The sequence below is a fragment of the Triturus cristatus genome, chromosome 10 (assembly GCF_964204655.1).
Source record: "Triturus cristatus chromosome 10, aTriCri1.1, whole genome shotgun sequence".
NCBI classification, from domain to species: domain Eukaryota; kingdom Metazoa; phylum Chordata; class Amphibia; order Caudata; family Salamandridae; genus Triturus; species Triturus cristatus.
In genome coordinates this window covers 606,920,481-606,939,194 of record NC_140593.1, presented here as the reverse complement: position 1 = coordinate 606,939,194, position 18,714 = coordinate 606,920,481, and the positions used below count along the sequence as shown (strand labels likewise).

General features: G+C 45.9%; 1 long non-coding RNA gene across 1 annotated transcript in view; it reads right to left on the bottom strand.

Annotated features, from left to right (window-relative positions):
• Positions 1-275: 275 nt before the first annotated feature.
• LOC146789782 (uncharacterized) overlaps positions 276-18,714 on the bottom strand; it is a 129,634-nt gene continuing 111,195 nt past the window's right edge. The window contains exon 3 of the long non-coding RNA XR_014969864.1: positions 276-536. This is a non-coding gene — a long non-coding RNA (uncharacterized LOC146789782). The remainder of the gene's footprint in view (positions 537-18,714) is intronic.

Below are 18,714 nucleotides of genomic sequence, written 5' to 3'. Positions count from 1 at the left end.
TTACTGCATCACAAATATGGTGGATATTCCTTCTGCCTCATTACAATGCTTTATAACCAATAGCACTTGTGAAAAAGTGGACAGGGCATCTGTCTCATTTATGATGAAGCAGCTGTCTGCCAAATTCTAAATAAGGCCCAAAGTCTATTGTATTCTATGGCACTTGTAATATGAACTTAATTATATTTTAAAATCTTTTGACATTATATTATAACTTGAAAACTTTAAAGAAAGGTTAAAAACAACATAGACATTTTTCATGTAAATAAACTAACCCCCTTGTCAATGCTCCATGGCCTTCACTTCCCCATCCAAGTCGGATTCGGCCACTGCTAGAATGCGCCACATCGTGTGGGTCAGCGACCGATGCACTCGCCTTTTGTGCTGGGAGGACCTTCCAAGTTTGGATAAAGCAATAAGGTGGGTCCACCACTGAAGGTCCTCCCAGTGTTTTATGGCACTGCACTTGCAAACCCCATTTAGGGAACTTGTGTGTCAATTATCTGACAGATCTTCTTCTTTTTATGGTAGTTGACCTATACAAAGGGAGATAAGAAATCAACAAAATATTTATTAATGAGTGTGTTTTGTTAAACATCACAATTTTTCATACAGACTTCTATACATATATATATATATATATTGATATTTTGCTTTAACATATAGAGGGTCTGAGTGTGGCATTTATGACACATGTTACTGTGTCATAAATGTGACAGATATACCTTCAACCTTATTACAAGTGCATGGTATACTATGTAACTTGTAATATAGCCATATACTGGGCATTAAAGGCCCACTCCAGCGTCAAAGGACAAAACTAAAGGCGAGGCCTTTAACAAGGGATTGGGTCTTCAATAACCAGTATAGCCCACTACAGAGGGCGGTTGAAAAATGTTACCCCTTGAGGGCAGAATTTTCTAACTGAAAAAGACAGCCTCCTGGGAGACGCAAGGAGTTTACAACTCCTCCGGCTTCCAAGGCCTTTCACATATTTTGCTGTGTGTCCTTGACAGTTACTAATATTCACACACACAGCAAGACTTGTGGAAATGGGTAACAGTCAGCTCCTTTCTCCTTGAGAGCTGCCAAACTGTTTGTCATTATTTAGCAGAGCCAGGGAGATGTGATCTTAGCACAACACCCCCTCCTTTTATTCAAGGTTATAGTGACGCTATGAGCTACAGGAGGAGGGAAGGTGGATGGCTCGCTCTGTACTCTGGCCCACAGCCTCGGTCTCTCTCTTCCTCACCCTAATTCACATATCCCAGAGAGGCAGCAGAAAGAGAGATGAAGAGGTTGTGGATTAGGACATTGTAATGTTGAAAGCAGCTGTCCAATACAATTGTTTATAGGTTGTTGCTGCTCCATTGTCTTGCCGGAGCACTCGACAGTCCAGTGCTCTAATAAGGTGTATAATATACGTGTTAGGTTTTAGGGAGTAACATGTCAAACAACTTGCATACAAATCCAAAATATTGTAGTATTTTAATATTGCTTTGTTGGACTTTGCCCTCTCTGCAGGGTGACCCACCCCCCAAATGTTATGCCTTTATCCCTCCTATTTCTGAACCCATTTGTGTTGGCTTTTAGGACTACTCAGTTCTTAAGTGCTTGTGCTCTCTCCTTTAAACATGGTAAAATTGGCGTATATCCAATCAGGGCCCGTTTTAGCTCTGTTGAAGCCTAGTGCAACAATCTTTTTTGGCACCCCCATCACCTCCTCCTCGTATTCCCTCAGTACCACATGGCAAAAGTGCTCATCATCTCTCCATAACCCCTGTCTCCCATACATTTCATTTGTTTTAAAGCACTGGAAAGGCTGGCTTTACTAATACACTCAGCTCTCCACATAAAATACAACTCTGTTCTTTGCAGCAGGCATATTTACCCTCTGCGCTACTTTAATGGTGAGTCAAAACTGCCTCTAGACAAACCTCTGATCTCTCTATCTAGCAGGAACATTAATCACAAGAGTGTTCTAGACATGTTTATTGCTGCCTGAAAGTTGTACACATAAGGTACTCTGCAGGGAGTGCTTTTAAATTGTAAGTTATTTCTAAACACAGCACCCTGTGAGGTCAGTGCCCCCGCCCAGGTCAGTTGTCAGTGTGGCCGCACCAGTTGCACCGCCCTAAAGCCGGCCCTGTTCTGAATGTCCACAACCATATGTCAACTGAATATATAAAACTTTGCATTTTAGAATTTGTTCTTGTCTCTGTGTATGAAAAGTGTTATGTTGTTTAGGACTAACCAATGAGAGTGTTGCTTTGAAATAATTCTACAATATCATCTATAAGTGAAAGAATTGAAGAGGTCCTCTGCAACAAGAGAGCATCCAAAAATAAAGCATTTCCTATATTTCTGGTTTATTGTTTTCATATGGATGCTAAAAACTATGATGTACTTAACAAAAATCCCAAGGGCCACACTTACCGATGGTCCGCAATAGCCTTTCCAAATAACAGTCAGTTGGCAACGGAGAAGGATCAAACATTTTATTGGCCAAAGCAAAACTCTACATAGAGGAGCCTCGTCGATCCTCACCCATCAGGTGCGCCGAGGAAGACTGCTGGCTCCTTGACAAAACCACACTTATATACATAACAGATTCAGCATACAAAGCCATACAAGTGGAAAAATACCAGTTAGTCCATGGGCTCCTGGATGAGCTTATACAGTGTTAAGTTTCAGCCTTGCACAAAGGGTTGCTATCTATACAGAGGAGGTCGGCAGGGTGACTCCCTTTTCGTCCCAGGGCCTGAAGGAATTTGCTTGATACTCCCTACAGCAGATGTGACCTTGGGCCTTAGCTGTAAATACAACTAACCTGTCTCGGGGCTGGTACGAACTAAATCATGAAGATGGTAGGCAAAGGAAACCACGTGATCTGAAACGTGGTCTATCACAGACCAAGATGGCTACGGTATGGTTTTCGACCCTTTTGTCGTGCAGTGAGAAACAAAAGAAATATGCTTCTTCTAGAACCTATCAATAGGTGTTTATGCGATTAGAATACTGTCATAGATACATTGTGCTAACTTTACATGGTGTGAATAAACAGAACAAATGATTTTTATCTTTCAACTATGGCCCAGATTTATGAAGTCTTTGCATTGCCATTGTGTTGCAAGGCACCGGAAGGGATTCAGTGAGATTTACTAAGCCACTCAAATCCACCTTGCATGGCTCTGCATGACTTATCCAGAGTAAACCAAGGTAGCGCAAGTAGCTGCCTTGTATTGTTCTGCATTGGTTAGGCATTCCATGGGTGGAGTGAGGGTGTTCCCATGCATCTACCCAAGGATTTGGGCACATTCCCAGATTTACTAAGACTAGTAAACCTGGAAATGCTTCAAAATGCTATGCGTTCCCATCAGAGGGGTAACAAGGAGAAATATTTTATTTCTCCTTGTTATTTCCTTTTTTTACGTGTGCTGCATTCTGCCGCACACAAAGAAAGAGCAAAATGCGCGTACTAATATCAGGCGTGCCATTACAACACAGGTATTACTACGCATTGTCAATTACAACAACCTACCATTACATTGCATACTTTTACCACAAATATGCCTTTACCACGCATGCCATTACAATGGAAAGGCATCCGTGGTAAAGGCATACTCTTGGTAAAAGTGTCTACGGTAGGCTGCACTACCCTACCCTAAACCCAAATGTAGTACCCCTGCATGACCCTACCCCCAAACCCCATTCCTCTCCCTATCCTAAAGTACTACCCTGCACGACCCCCAACCCTACCCTAAGCACTACAACACTACCCCTGCACAACTTCCTTACACTAGATCACTACCCTGCTCGACCCCCCCACTACCCTAAACCCTGCACGACCCTCCTTCGACCCCCAGCCTCTCCCTACACTAAAACACTACCTGGCACGGCCCCAAACACTGCCCTAAACCCTAAAATAGTACCCCCTGCACGACCCTCCCCCGACCCCAGTCCTCTCCCCACACTTAAACATTACCCTGCACGACCCCCCGACACTACCCAAAACCCTAAAACACTACCCTGCACTACACACGCACACCCCACCTTAACCCCCTTTACCCTGAAAAAATAACCCCAGGACCAATCCCCCTTACCTCTCCTTCCTTGTGGTTCCTCTCGCCTCCAGGTTCCTGCTGCACGTTGGGTCTGAGGGGCGTTGCACGTTGTTGTGAGGAAACAGAGGAGCCTCTCTTTCCTCATAACGAGGTGGATCGCCATTTTTTTTTTTACATTGCATGCGATATAAAAAAAATACATAGTAATGGCTACGCTTTGTTAAATGGCATGCGTTGTAACGCTTGCGATGTAATGGCATACGGGAAAACAGCCACGTTGTAATGTGCTGTCTACCGTACAAAAACAATCCTGCCTGTAATGTAGGCAACCTTGTGCAAGGGTGCCTGCTTTTGCACTAGGCTGCCCCATACACAGTGCATGTTGAACAACTAATTTCAACTTATATGAACATACATTGTAGATTCAACGTGCATTAGAGATTGCTGGAATTCAGCCAGTCTGATCGAATTCCCTTTTTGCACATTCAGCTTTTCACATTCATGAGTGTGTGCATAAGTAAAAATAGATAAAAAGTTTCAAACAAGTGAGTTGGTGGGTATTCATCAAAAAAATTGCAGAAGGCCCCGTCCCCTTAGCCAACTCATCCCCCCGGTACCTGGGCATCGGGTGTCCCCAATCCTAGTTCTGATCTCTCCCCCCCCTCTTGAGACTCCTATAGATGGCTAGATTCCCCCTCTAGGGGAGCACGTGTTGCTATTTCGATTGAGGATTGCCTTGTGGGTTTGTTTGTGTTTGCTGTGCTTTAAATTTAAAATGGAACCGTATGATGGGGTCTGCATAATGTGACACGCAACGATGTTATCTCCTGTAAAAGCTCGGCAGCGGCACCATGTGTTTTACAAATGTATACCGTATGCTCTTTATATTGCTAGCGGCCGGCCGGAAGGTTGTAGGCCCATACTTGTACAATTTTTTTGAGTCCTGTAATAAACGGTTTCAAAAGAAAAAGAAAAAAGAAAAAAAAAAAAGAAAAAAAAAATTGCAGAAAATGGCTTAACCCTGTGAAGCACATATATGACATTGTAGACAGGTACCCTAAATTAGCATTTTCAATCCGGTTGCTTTTCAATTTTCTCAGACACGCTGCCCAATTTATTGCCTTTTGGCACCCTAAACACAGAAATAACCCATACATGCAGGGTACCCTCATGCACAGGAGACACAGTTTTGGGCCAAGCCTTTAAAGAGATATGTTCCTGTGTAGGAAGAATGGATGATGATTTGTTGGAAAAGAAATACTAAAACTCTGAATAGCATCATGTTCAAAGCCTTCAACTGGCCGCAGCCAGTAGGAGCAAGGGAGGCCTGGCACCCAGTGATAGAAACTTTAGGATGTGTAAATACAGGTGTGACATGTTTACATATAACCTATATGTGATACAGTGGCCAGAAATACCCTTATCCTAAACCGGCTTTTCACTTTCGGTTGTTTTCCACATTTCCCAAAAGCACTTGACTAAGTTTATAGCACATTGGGAGTTTCAACACCCAGAAAACCCATATATGATTGGTACCCTCACACTCAAGGGAATCAGAAGAACACAGATCGGGGTCAAGCCTTGGCATGGATATGTTCCTGCTTGAGGGAAAATGAACGAAATTGCATATTTCTGGAAAATCAGACATATATCATGTTCAACATGTTGTACAAGCCTGCTACCTAGGGCAAGCCAGGTGTGGCTTGCACCAATAGATTTTTTATATCATGTACATTTAGAACATATACATTTTGTGATATTTTCTATACTGTCCAGAGTTTGATATCTATCATCGAATAAACCGTACACAATGTACAGTGATTGTGTGATCTATGCTAATATTACATAATTGATTGTGCAGACTATATTCCTTCGAAAATCCCACACATATCTATTATTGCTGGACTCAAACCACACAGTGCAACATTTCCTTGGTTTGCATTTTGCGATGTATGTGTCCATTTGAGAAATGCAACAAACCATTGAACGAAATTGTTAGTAAATCAAAATATCTCCACATTTAATATGTCTCCAGGCTCCAATGAGATACTGAAAAATATAGTTTGTATGAGTACAGAAAAAGACTAAAGAGGTACTTGTGTTTAACCAAAATTTAATTAAAAAATAGTTCCAGCAATGAAGTTGAGATGTGAAATTCTACTTTTAACCAGAGATAACCTTTATACAGCAACACAGCCTTAGCAGAAGATACTAGATGATAATTAGCTGTTCAGATTGGACTGTCAAACAATGACAGGTTTTGCAGATGTAGTGGTGGTGTAATACTTCTCATCTATGCAGGCACTTGACTAAAGAAATTTTGTAGAGTGATCTTAAAGACGATTGCATTAGTTTGGGGAGGCCAACTAACAATCTCTAAAATATTTATTACCCTAAGTCAGTAGTCTTTAACCTTTTATTGCCGTGCCACTCTCAGTGAAAAAATAAAAATTGCTGCGCCACCCACAGTGAAAAAAAAAACATAATCAGGGTCGCTCACATAATTTTTCACAATTATTTCGATTAAATGTGTCTAAACTTCTTTACACATGGCAGTTGAGTTCTGTTAACACCTTTCAAAAACGCAATCAAATACATGATTGCTAAACATACTATACTGTTCAGGCAGGCCTTACTAACATATAAAAGTATCCACAGTGTGATTGTTAGAAATTGGGGAGGGGGTTTTGAAAATATTTGGAGTCCCTTCCCTTTGTCACACACTCTTAGCTAGTATATACATGACAAAAGATGTAAGTGAAGACCCATTACAGAGAGGCCTACTGCCACTCTTTTTTCCACTTAAAATAAACCACTTCTATCAGCATAATGCTTCTTTTGGCCAGAGCCTGGTGCCCACCCCCCGCCCCCTGAGATCACTTGAGGCCCTCCTAGGGGGGCCCGCCCCCAGGTTTGAAGACCGCTGCCCTAAGTTGTGATGATCAAAAAGATTAATTGAGGGGGGCGTGGCCCCTTCCTAAGGCGGCTCTGGCTGAGCGCATCCGCCCTTAAGTAAATCTGCTCATTTATCCGGACGAAATTCGTCAAAAACCACCTGCGCTGAGTCCTGAATGATCTTCTGACTTGAATGACCCCTTGAGTGCCTGGATACAGCTGGCAGAGCTGAAGTTAGCTGTCGGTGAGCCTGGCGCACCTCCGAGTGGTGACTGGGGTGGGGGAGGGGTGAGCAACCCCGACACGCGAAGGCCGTGGCATCTCTCAAGTGCCGGCCTTGAAGGATTCATCAGTGACTGCGGAAGCCTGGTGTGAGCCGAGGTCAGGGGTAAACACCGGAGGACCTCCCTGGGGCCCTACAACGTCGACTGACCGTATTGAGTCTGGGTGGAGCCCCGCAGCCAGGTGATTACCCTGAGGAGGCCTGCCACTTGTGACCCGCCGAAGACTGGAGGAGAGACTCGGTGGCCAGCAGGAGGCAAGCCTCGCATCCTGGCACCTCCAGAGTGGCTGTGGGAGCGACTGCAGTAACATCTCCGAAACCGGTGAGTTTGTGCCGGTACTGAACCTCACGTGGAGCCTGGCGGAAATCGGCCACTCTGGGTCTAATCATGCCGCCTGGGTTATGAGAGCTGGAGTCTCACCCCCGGCGGTTGCGGGACCCTGCCAGAACATCAGGGGCATAAGACTTGTGTGAAACCCATTTAGAGACCTGCTTGGCTCCGACCCAATCCTCTGTGTGGAGGGCCCCTGGGGGTTTCTCTCAACCACTGGAGGGAGGGTGCCCCCCTCCCTTTGGCTGCTCTTCAGGTGCTTCGGCTCCCTGTCAGCTGGTTTGCGGCCCACCCTACAGAGCTGTTACTATTGATCTGGGGGAGTATTCCGAGGCTGTCCAACCGGGGGGATCGAGTGTGCCTGCCTTTGTGGGTCTGGAGGTGGCCACTATAGACTTTGCCCTGAGGGCTCCATCTGAAGTACCCGACCACACTACAAGGCCCCGTGGCCTGCTTGACCCACTATTGCGCCTCCCCAACCTTTGGGACTGGCTGAACAGGGCTTACTGGGCACTGGTCTGCCCAGAGAAGACGACCCCCGCAGGGCAGAGTGGAGTCTGTGGAACAGCAGGAGCCACCCAGTGTATTCTCATCCGTCTTCTACGTACTGCATCGGGGTAGCCCAAGCCATGACAGGTTGTCATACCAAGGCCGCGCAGGCCAAGTTGGAAAAATATGCTTGGGACAAAGGCCCCGGGGCATTGCAGAAAGTGGGTGAAGCCCCCTTGGCGATGCGAAAATCGGACGCAGAACCTAAAGAGCCAACGCTGCAGGACATCCTCACGGCCATTACGACAGTACACACATCGTTGGACTCCATTTCATAGGAAGTGTCCTTCATCAGAGCGGACATGCGCTCCATGAACACCAGACTACAGGGGATGGAAGTGAAAGCTAGCTCGTTGGTCGTCGACATGTCTGACCTACAACGCAAGGTGGAAGATCTACAGTCCCTTACTGTGAGACTGGAAACACAGCTGGACGAAATTAAATGAATAAAATGAAATGAAATGAATTAAATGAAAACAATATTTATAAAGCGCATGGTTACCTGATGGTATCCCAGCGCTGTGGGCATAGTCGAATAAGGCTGAGGCAAGATAATTTGGGAAAAAGCCAAGTTTTAAGCATCTTGCGGAAGGTCATATGGTTGGGTTCCTTTCGTAGCTGCAGAGGGAGTAAATTCCACAGTTTAGCGGTGTTGTAGGAAAAAAGACGGCCGCCGCTTCGAGCCCTCTTGATTCTGGGGACATAAGCCAGAAGAAGATCATTTGAGCGAAGGGCCCTATTAGTTAGGTAGGGCTGGACAAAGGATGAAATTATAGCGGGTCCTTTACCTCCTATAAGCCCGTGAGTAATACACAGGGCTTTAAATTGGACTCTTTCCAGAACTGGGAGCCAGTGGAGAGCCTTTAAGGCTGGCCTAGCTGTTTGGTGGCTGTGAGTTCCCATAAGAATCCTAGCAGCACAGTTCTGCACGGTTTGAAGTTTGGCCAGCACCGAGCTGGGGGCACTAAGGTACAAGGCATTTCCGTAGTCCAAGCGAGATAAAATAAGCGCTTGGACTACAAGCTTTCTGACCTGAGGTAGCAGAGGAAGCACTTTGCGCAGCATTCTTAGCATCCCAAAGCAGGAGGCAACAACCTTTCTGGCTTGAATGTTAAAACCGAGCTCAAGCCAGACACCGAGGCTCTTTATAGCTGATTTAGGGGCGGGCATGGAGCCCATACATGTAGGCCAGGTGGAGGCTATTTCAGAGAGAGAGGGATTACCCAGGAACATATGCTCTCTCTTGTCTCCATTTAATTTGAGGTGGGATTGTTTCATCCATCTCATCACTTCTTCGAGGCATGGGCCAAGGCAGGTAGATGCTTTGTTGGTGTTGGTTCAGTGTGACGACCAGTTGGGTGTCGTCGGCATAGGTGACAATTTGCACCCCAAAATGGAAAACAATGTCAGCAAGAGGGGCCATGTAAACAATAAAAAGAGTGGGGCTCAAGGACGATCCCTGAGGAGCCCCACAATGGAGAGGTCTGTGAAGTTGAGATGGCCTCACCCTCGGCTACTTGGTAAAATCTGTCCTCCAGGAAGGATCGCAGCCAATCAAGGGCAACTCCAGTAATACCCAAGTCCTGAAGTCGTAGTACTAGGATACGGTGATTACCCGTGTCAAAGGCCACGCTAAGGTCTAAGAGTAGCACGGCCAGGGAACCTCCTGCATCAAGGATCCTTCTGGAATCCTCGACAACTGCTAGTGAGGCAGTTTCCGTACCATGTCCCGGACGGAACCCGGTTTGGGACGCGTGGAGAAGGTTCTCCTTTTCAAGGTATCTGGAGAGCACCAGATTGACATGCTTTTCTGCGATTTTACTCACCCCTGGGAGGAGCGAGATAGGGTGATAGTTGCCGAGGCAGTCGGTGTCTAAGTTGGGTTTTTTCAGCAGGGCTTTTACCAAAGCTTTTTTCCATAGGGGAGGGACCACCCCAGAGGAAAGCAAAGCATTGATCATTTCCATAATAACGGGGCCTACTGAAGCAACTACAGATTTATTAAGGGGGGCCGGATCCCGAGGTGATCCACTCTTAACCAGTGCAAAAATGGTTTGGAAAGTTTCTTTGTCCAATGGCGGGAACACTTCAAGGGAATGCTCTCTGCGCCATATCTTTATTTCCTCAGAGGGAGGGATGGATGGACGGGGATTGGAGAACAGGCAGCAAATAGTTACAATTTTATTTTGAAAATAATCCTCAAGTTCATTATATCAGTAGTCTGTAGCTTCATTGGAGTCCAAGGGGGTGGATGCATTCAGATGTGTTTTTTACAATGTGAAAAGTCTCCCGAGGGGAGTTGACGGCGGCAGTGATTTTTTCGCTAAAGTAATGAGCTTGCGCCTTTTTGATTTCACTTTTATAGGTTCTAATGGTGTCCCTATATTGCTTTTTCTTAAGGAGGGAAAAATCTTTCCTCCAGATTCTCTCAACTCTCTTGCACAATTGCTTTAACTTGCGAAGATCAGGCGTGTACCAGGCTGCTTTGTTGGGCCCTATGTTTATCTGGATGTTCTTCTTAGGGAGAACTTGGTCTAAAGTCCCTTCGATCCAGTTATTGAACTGGTCATTAGCTGATACCTGGTCAGTGTTAGTAGAGGGTTTGGAACGATCCAAAACAGAGGTCCATCTTTCAAGGCTAAGTTTAGGCCAACCACAGACTGTTTTCCCTATTGGTTGAACGGTTGGGGTAGCCAACTTAGGGGACCAGTGTAAGGGGATCAAGTGATGGTCTGACCAGGGAATGGGAATAGGGTCCGAGCAGAATAGCTCTTGTAAATTGGAGACAACTTGGTCAAGAAGGTGGCCTTTAGTTTGAGTAGCATGTGGCACCTTCTGAAAGAGTTGGAGGGCAGCAAGGTCAGAAGAGAGTTCTGACGCGATTATTGACGCTTGGTCGTCAATGTGAATATTTAAATCGCCTAGGATAGTAAAATTTGAAGCAGAACTGGCCAGCTTGGTGACAGTTTCGGATAAGGAATTAAGAAACTGACCTATAGGTCCACGCGGTCGGTAAATTAAAATATCCGAGAAGGAGAGAAAGGGGGAGAATCTTATAGAAAAGTGGAGGGTCTCGCAGTCAGTTAGAGGGCTCCCAAGAATGCGACACGACTACGAAGGACGCTCCCGGCGCAACAACGTTCGCATACTGGGGGTCCCGGAGAGAACCGAGGAACTTGCAGCTGAGTTATTTATCGAGGAGCCGGTTACAAATCATCTAAAACCAATAAGACTCTCAAGCTTTTTCTCCGTTGAGAGAGCGCATTGTGTGCCAGGAGGCAGACCAAAGCCGGGAGCCCCACCTCGCCCGATAGTCACCAGAATCTTCAACTATAGAGACAGAGATGCCATTCTTCAGGTGTTCCGGGTTTCACCCCCACTGGAGTTCCAAAACTGCAAGATAACCTTTTTTCCGGATTTCACTCTCAAAGTGCAGCGGCAACGGCATAGCTTCTTGGAAGTTAAACGCACACTCAGAGATAAAAATGTTAAGTATGCCATGTTATTCCCAACCAAGCTGCGAGTGGAATCGGTGGGGAGAGCTTGGTTCTTCACCACCCCGGAGGATGCCTGGGAATGGCTGGATGGCTGGCGTATGGCAGGCAAGGGGAGAAACAACCAAAATCATAAGCCTGGAGAGGATGGCGCTCGTGGCGGCGCTCAGGAAGATGCCCCGACAGACGACGGAGTGCCACACAGGGGCACCGAATAGACTGGTCTGTATCTTGAATCTCTTTAGGTGGGGTAATGCAGCCACATGGAATTCTTGAACTGGGCAGAGACTAGGGCCACCTAACAGCGGTAACAAATGCTTAAGTATTAAGTGGGGGGGTGGCATTCGAGTTGGTAGGTTATTTGGTTTAGGTAAGATACCATTTTGATGGGACCACAGTGCTTTAAGATAAACGTCTACAGAATGACTTTTGGAATTGAAGCGGGTGCCCGGTTGGTTGCACGCACCTACTAGTTTAAGGGGTGCGTGAAAGGCACTCTGCATGTTTGGGGAGGCAGGAGGTTTTATTTCCGCCATGCAGGGAGGGGAGTCGAGTTTGATATGGTGGGAGGGCGGGATACCTGTGCACGATGCATCTTAGGTCATAACCGTATTCATTATGCCCCTGTTGGGCGTTCACAAGTGAAAGGTGGGGAGGGGGTTACGTTATATGTTGTTTCGTTTTGTTGCTTTACAGACAAGGGACGATTGATTTCCACTGCATGCTGGTGACTGTGAAATTTCATGCTGGGCCTCAATGTACTGAATGGGCCCACATTCACAAGCGCGTTATTCTCTATGAAGGTCTGAAGGGATCGCCCCTCAGAGTGCTGCGCCTCCATTGGAGCAAATGTATGAGGTCTGCTATCGGGTCTTGCTCCAATCTAATGAAGAGGTCTGGGGAGGGGTCATCCTGGGGAGTCTCAACAAACCAAAGTTCCTGTGTGAATATGTTGGATCTTTGCTGATCACCCAGACTGACTGGGGTGGCGGGTGGCTTGGGCGGTATCCTCCTATGATGCGTCAGGCGGATGGCCTTAGTTGTATAACATTAAGCCATGGGTATGCCACAAATAGCAGGATTTAGGTTGCTGTCCTGGAACGTCAACGGTCTCGGGGACAAGATTAAATGAGGCATTGGATTGCACTATATTAAAAGACACCTGCTGGATGTAGTTCTGCTCCAGCAGACACACCTTTTGAGTAATGCATGCCAGGCACTGACTCGATGGGGTTTCAAAATGGTGGCACACTCAGCCTTTGGTTCTAGTTCTGGTGGTGTGGGGATATTGCTCCGTAAACATTTTCAGATGAAAATTAACTCCATAAAGTTAGACATCCAGGGAAGATTTGTGGCTGTTACCGGGTGCTGGGAAGGGAGCACACTTAACCTTGAGTCGGCGTATATCCCTCCGGGACTACAGGGTTTGGCCTTCAAAGTTCTGGGCGATTTCTTGCCCTCACTACCTGAAGGGAGACTTTCATTGGAGGGGACTTCAATTCCATAGTGTCAGATAGCTTGGATAGACGGCCGCCCAAGACAATACCAGTAACACGTACACGGGTTAACAATATCCTGACTGCGCTGGGCCTTACAGATGCCTGGCGTGCATTTTATCCCACAGAGAGACAATATACATTTTACTCGGAGGCCCATAAAATGCAGTCCTGCATAGACTACATGCGGATCAGCTGGGTCATATTAGAGAAATTACTCACTTAGCCCGAGGCATCTCGGACCATGCATCCGTGTGGGCTCGGGTTGAAGTTGGGGAACCGTTGGTAGGAAGGACAGCCCCAATCAACCCCTGGTATTTTAAGCTCCCCAAGATACGGAAGAGTATTATCAGCGACATGGAGCACTACTTTCAGGAAAACGAAAACTCAGTAGATTCAGCAGTGGTGCTATGGGAGGCCTATAAAACGGTTATACGAGGGACTGCCGTCTCCCAAATTGCCACCTCCAAGAGAGAGAAGTGTGAGGATCTAGACCGGTTGGAAATGGATATATTAACGGTAGACAATAGTCTTCAAGAGACTGACTCAGAGGAGAAAAGACATGAATGGCTACTCAAGCAGAACGAGTTTTGGGCCGTGTCAAGGAACGCGGCCAAGACACAGCACAGAGCCACACAGTGTAGAATCTATGAGTTGGGTGACAAAGTAGGAAAGCTACTTGCGTGGCTCATCTGTAGAGACCAGGTGAGTCGCATAATGGTGGAACTGACCTCTGACCCACAGGCCATTGCTAATGAGTTCGCCGATTACTACAAAGAAGTATACACCTACCGAACGAAGTACTCTGAAACCAATGCACTCTCTATGCTCCACGATATTCGCCTCCCTAGGCTTTCCGACGAGGAGCGATCTGACCTGGATAGGGAACTGGAGGCCGGAGAAGTGGAAAGAGCTATCCACGACCTGCATGGGGGAAAGCCTCTGGTCCAAACGGCTTGCCGGTCAAACTATATAAGTTGACCGCAAGTAAAATCACGCCATTTCTAGTCAGAATTTTCCAAGGCAGTCGGGACGCTGGACTGCTCCCATTGGATCAGAGACTGGCCAATATTGTGGTAATTCACAAACAAGGTAAACACAACCACTTGTGTTCGTTCTACTGGCCGTAATCGCTTCCAAACACAGAGGCCACGATCCTGGCTAAGGTACTTGTAACCCGTCTTTTGACTGTGATTACTTTGTTCATCCTCACCAATCTGGCTTTATGCTAGCCAGAAATACTTCTCTCAATTTGCGGAGACTTCATGGAGTCCTGGCAAGGCCCGACACTATTCTGGAAGATGCTGTGGTGGTGTCACTGGATGCAGCCATGGCCTTTGATACGATCAAATGGTCGTATATGTTGGCGGTATTGCAAAACTAGGATTCTGCCCTGGCTTCCTGAGTTGGGTATGCCTCCTATATGCTGCCCCCATGGCTCGGATAGTGTTCAACGACCGGGGGTCCTCCCTATTTAAGCTGGGTAGGGGCATTCGTCAGGGTTGCCCCCCTCATCATAAATTTTTGCCCTCAATATGGAACCATTGGCTATGTGGATAAGGAGGGACCCGATAATTAGAGGGTTGAGATGGGCACCAGACTGGGAGGACCGTATATCACTCTATGCTGACAACATCTCACTTTATCTAGCTACACCGGCAGCCTCTTTAAATCGAGTGCTCCACATCTTCCTGGTCTTTGGGGAATTTTCAGGCTACACCATCAACTGGTCTAAATCAGTCCTCTATGTCTTGAGCGGGAAAATCCCGACTCTGCCTAGAGGCTTTACCATAACACTTGCCCCCACCAGTTTTACATACCTGGGGATCCATGTCTCCAAAGATTTGACACTCTCATATGATCAGAATCTCCTTTCCCCGTTACAGCGCCTAAAAAGTGATGTCACACACTGGAAATCGTTCCCTCTATCCCAACGAGGGAGGGCCACTTTGTTTAAAAATATGTCACTTCCTCGTTTTCTTTATGCGCTCCAGAAGGCACCACTCCCGGTAACGCAAGCATATTTTAAATCAATTGATTCAGTATTGAGGGAGCTCCTCTGGGAGGGGAAACCTCCACGAATATCTCTTTCTAAGCTTACGAAGGGGTGGTACGATGGAGGCATCACGCCCCCGATATCAGACGATACTACTGGGCAGCTCATCTCACTGCTATTAATCATTGTACGTACGGACCGCAGAATGACCCCGGCTTCAACATGGATAGATGGCTATTACCCGGAGGAAATTACAGGGGAGCACGATATACCTATCTTTCTAGAGTAAAACAAACAGGGCCCACCAAGTCAAGGTATGGAGGGACACCACACTGAGTTTGGGGTGGAAGGACACAATCACACTGGCTACCCCACTCTGGTACTCAGCCCAGTTAGGGAACTTGAGGATCACTAAAGGGTTTGACAGATGGGACCTAATTGGTTTATCTTCAGTGGGGGACCAGTGGAGGGATGGAGGAATACTATCCTTTGACCAGTTGAGAGACGAATGTGACCTAGCTGCCTCAGAACACTACAGATACCTTCAGGTCAAACTTGCGCTGCAAGCAGTGATACCCAGCGGTGATAATCCGCCAGAGTCCTTACCGCTAGAGGACAGAATACTAGATGGCCATCTTCCGGAGAAAGCAATCTCCATGATATATAAAAAACTAATAAACAATTCCCCCGATACCCTTCTCCGACTCCGTGCTCACTGGGACCACGATGTAGCGGGGTTGGATCATGAGGAATGGCTAGAAGTCCTAGCATCCCCCAAAGAAACTGTAGTCTCATCCAAACTGAGGCTTGTTCAACTTAAAATATTACATAGGATATATTATTCAGGATAAACATTGATGAAGATGGGCTTTAGGGAAGACGCAGTTTGTATCAGGGGCTGTGGGCTGGATGGTACATTCATACATACACTCTGGGAGTGTCCATTAATTCAGAGATACTGGGAAAGGGTCACGAACTGTATGACAGAAATCATGGGGGTAACCACTGATTGCAATATTAAGTTATGTCTTTTAAACAACCGGGGCCCTTCAGACCTAAACGTCAAGGATAAGATCTGGGTGTCATTGGGAATGATGGTCGCCAAACGCAATATTGCAAAGCTGTGGGGAGTGAGAGAAAAACCATCCCTGAGGCTTTGGGAAAATGATATGGACCACTGTATGTTCACAGAGAAAACTGCATATACTTTACGAGGCTGCCCTAACAAATGGTCGCGAGTATGGCAGAAATGGAACACTTACAGGGGGGATATCTGTGAGCCACCGAGAGACCTTCCAATTTTGGACACTGAGTAATGCTTACCTGTCTGATGTCTTATGATATCTTCTACCCGAGAGGGGGATAGGCCATTTATGTGGAGGGTTGCCCGTTGCAGCATGGTACACGATATTGTCTGTAAGTGCTATTTTATGTGTTAATTTGTTTTTAATAAAAAAACAATTAAAAAAAACATCAATTGAGCATAAGCAGCCCTTGTGAAAAGAAAGGATTGGAAACCCCTATTATAACCCAAACAGAATACTGCATTAGACAACACCAACATTGTTACATCATATACATCATGCATATACTAAGAATTGTAATGGAAAATCTACCATTGCAATTCTAAGTGGTCATCCACCACTCCTATAGGGACTCCGAACTCCCCTTAAAGGTCTCAAGATGCAGGGTTCCACAGCACCCTCCACCCCTGCACTCCCTCCATCCTAAACCCCATGGTCCATACTCCTTTTACATCAGCTTCAGCCACACCTCTCCATAACAGCAGTGAAGAACTTCCAAGACAAATTGATTAAACAACACCCGGATCTACTCATTGCCGATATCTAATTCAACACATCTAAAGGCCTAACGAAAACGTATGTCATATTTTACACTACACGTCCAGCAAAATGGAAAACAATCATAACAAAACTCCCTCACATTACCAAAACCCCCAACACCCCATATGGACTCAAACTAACAATCTCCAATTCACCCATGTTCAAAGGCAACGTTACCAGAACCGTCTTCAGAAACGGAACTATAATAATACAAGCAAATGGTGACAACCTACACACTTTCAAATCCATATTCCCTACACTGAAAAAAGCCATATCACTGTCACATATACCTTCCCCCAGCCAGTCTCCCCACAGGAATCTACACATAATGAAACACGCAAGAGTTACACCACATGCTCCCCTCCCTCCCTAACAAATCACCCTGCCCTCACTCCAACCGATAATGAACATGATATACTTGACACTCCACAAGGCCACACCACTACACCTCACTCCCATTATATGATTCACTCACTACAGCACAATTGAAATTTTTAACACCACCATAAGGATGACAAACAACACAACTCTGAACTGTCACCTACTCCACCACCCACCAGGCAACCTACTCTCTTTCGGTGAACACATGACAGATTTGATAACACACTGCTCACTCTCGGATGCCAAAAATATCATCCTAGGGGACCTCAACATTCACTGTAATGATGAAACCAATGTTTTAATCCAATCATTAAACAACCTACATCCTCCTACTCAAGAAGAAACTTTCCCAGCATTGCAAAGATCAAACCCACATCAAAGGCTCAACCCTGGATGCTATCATAGCCCAGGAAGAAACACTATCAACAGCATCCTTCCTGTCGACTGGTAGGACCACCACATCATTCTGTTCCACAACAACGTAGCCCCTCACCACCAATTGCACTCGAAGAAAACCCTTCAATGGATGTGAAACGTAAAACAATTTCCATAGCTGACCTCAAAGAAAGAATGGGATCACAACTCCCCCCATCAGACAGCCTCTTAACAACTGAACTCATCACCCATTATAACTCAACAATGTCCTCCATACCGGAACAAGTAGCCCCTCTAAAACTGAAAAGGATGAGACACTCACCCTCAAGATTCTGGTTTAATAAAGACCTCAACATTGAAAGAAGACAGCTTAGAGCGACAGAAAGACTCTGGCAAACTAACCCATCCACAGCCAACCTAGTTCAGCACAGGATGTAACGCAGAAAATACAAAAAAACACATCACAAAAGAAAAAAAATACCTTCTTCCACAATGCTCTAGATAAGGCCAAAACTGCCTTAAAGAGCTTTTCAATATCATTAAACAACAATCATTCAAGTCACCCCTAAAAAAAACTCAGATCGCCAAAGAACAGTGTGACGCCTTCAGCAGTTTTTTTCAGTTTTAAAATCATAAAAATAGAGCTCAGATAAGAACCCCCCTTCTCACTCAACGTCTACCCTGTCAACATGCACCCCACAGGAATTCAAAAGATGTACTCATAACCAAGAGCCCCATATAACTACTAAAAACTGAAGGTATTCAACCCAATCTCGGAGGAGGACATTTCTACTCTGATGCCTAAGTTCGAATCCTCCTCCCAGATTGCAGAACCCCTCCCAGCATCCCTGGCAAAAAAACTCAACCATGGTCTAACACCCCTTTGGACTAAAACCATAAGCAGCTCCCTGATGACTGGAGTGATGCCAGACTGTCTGAAACTTGGTGAAGTCACACAACTGAATCAAAAGACCTCAACAACTTCCCTTTCTAGCCAAAACCCTAG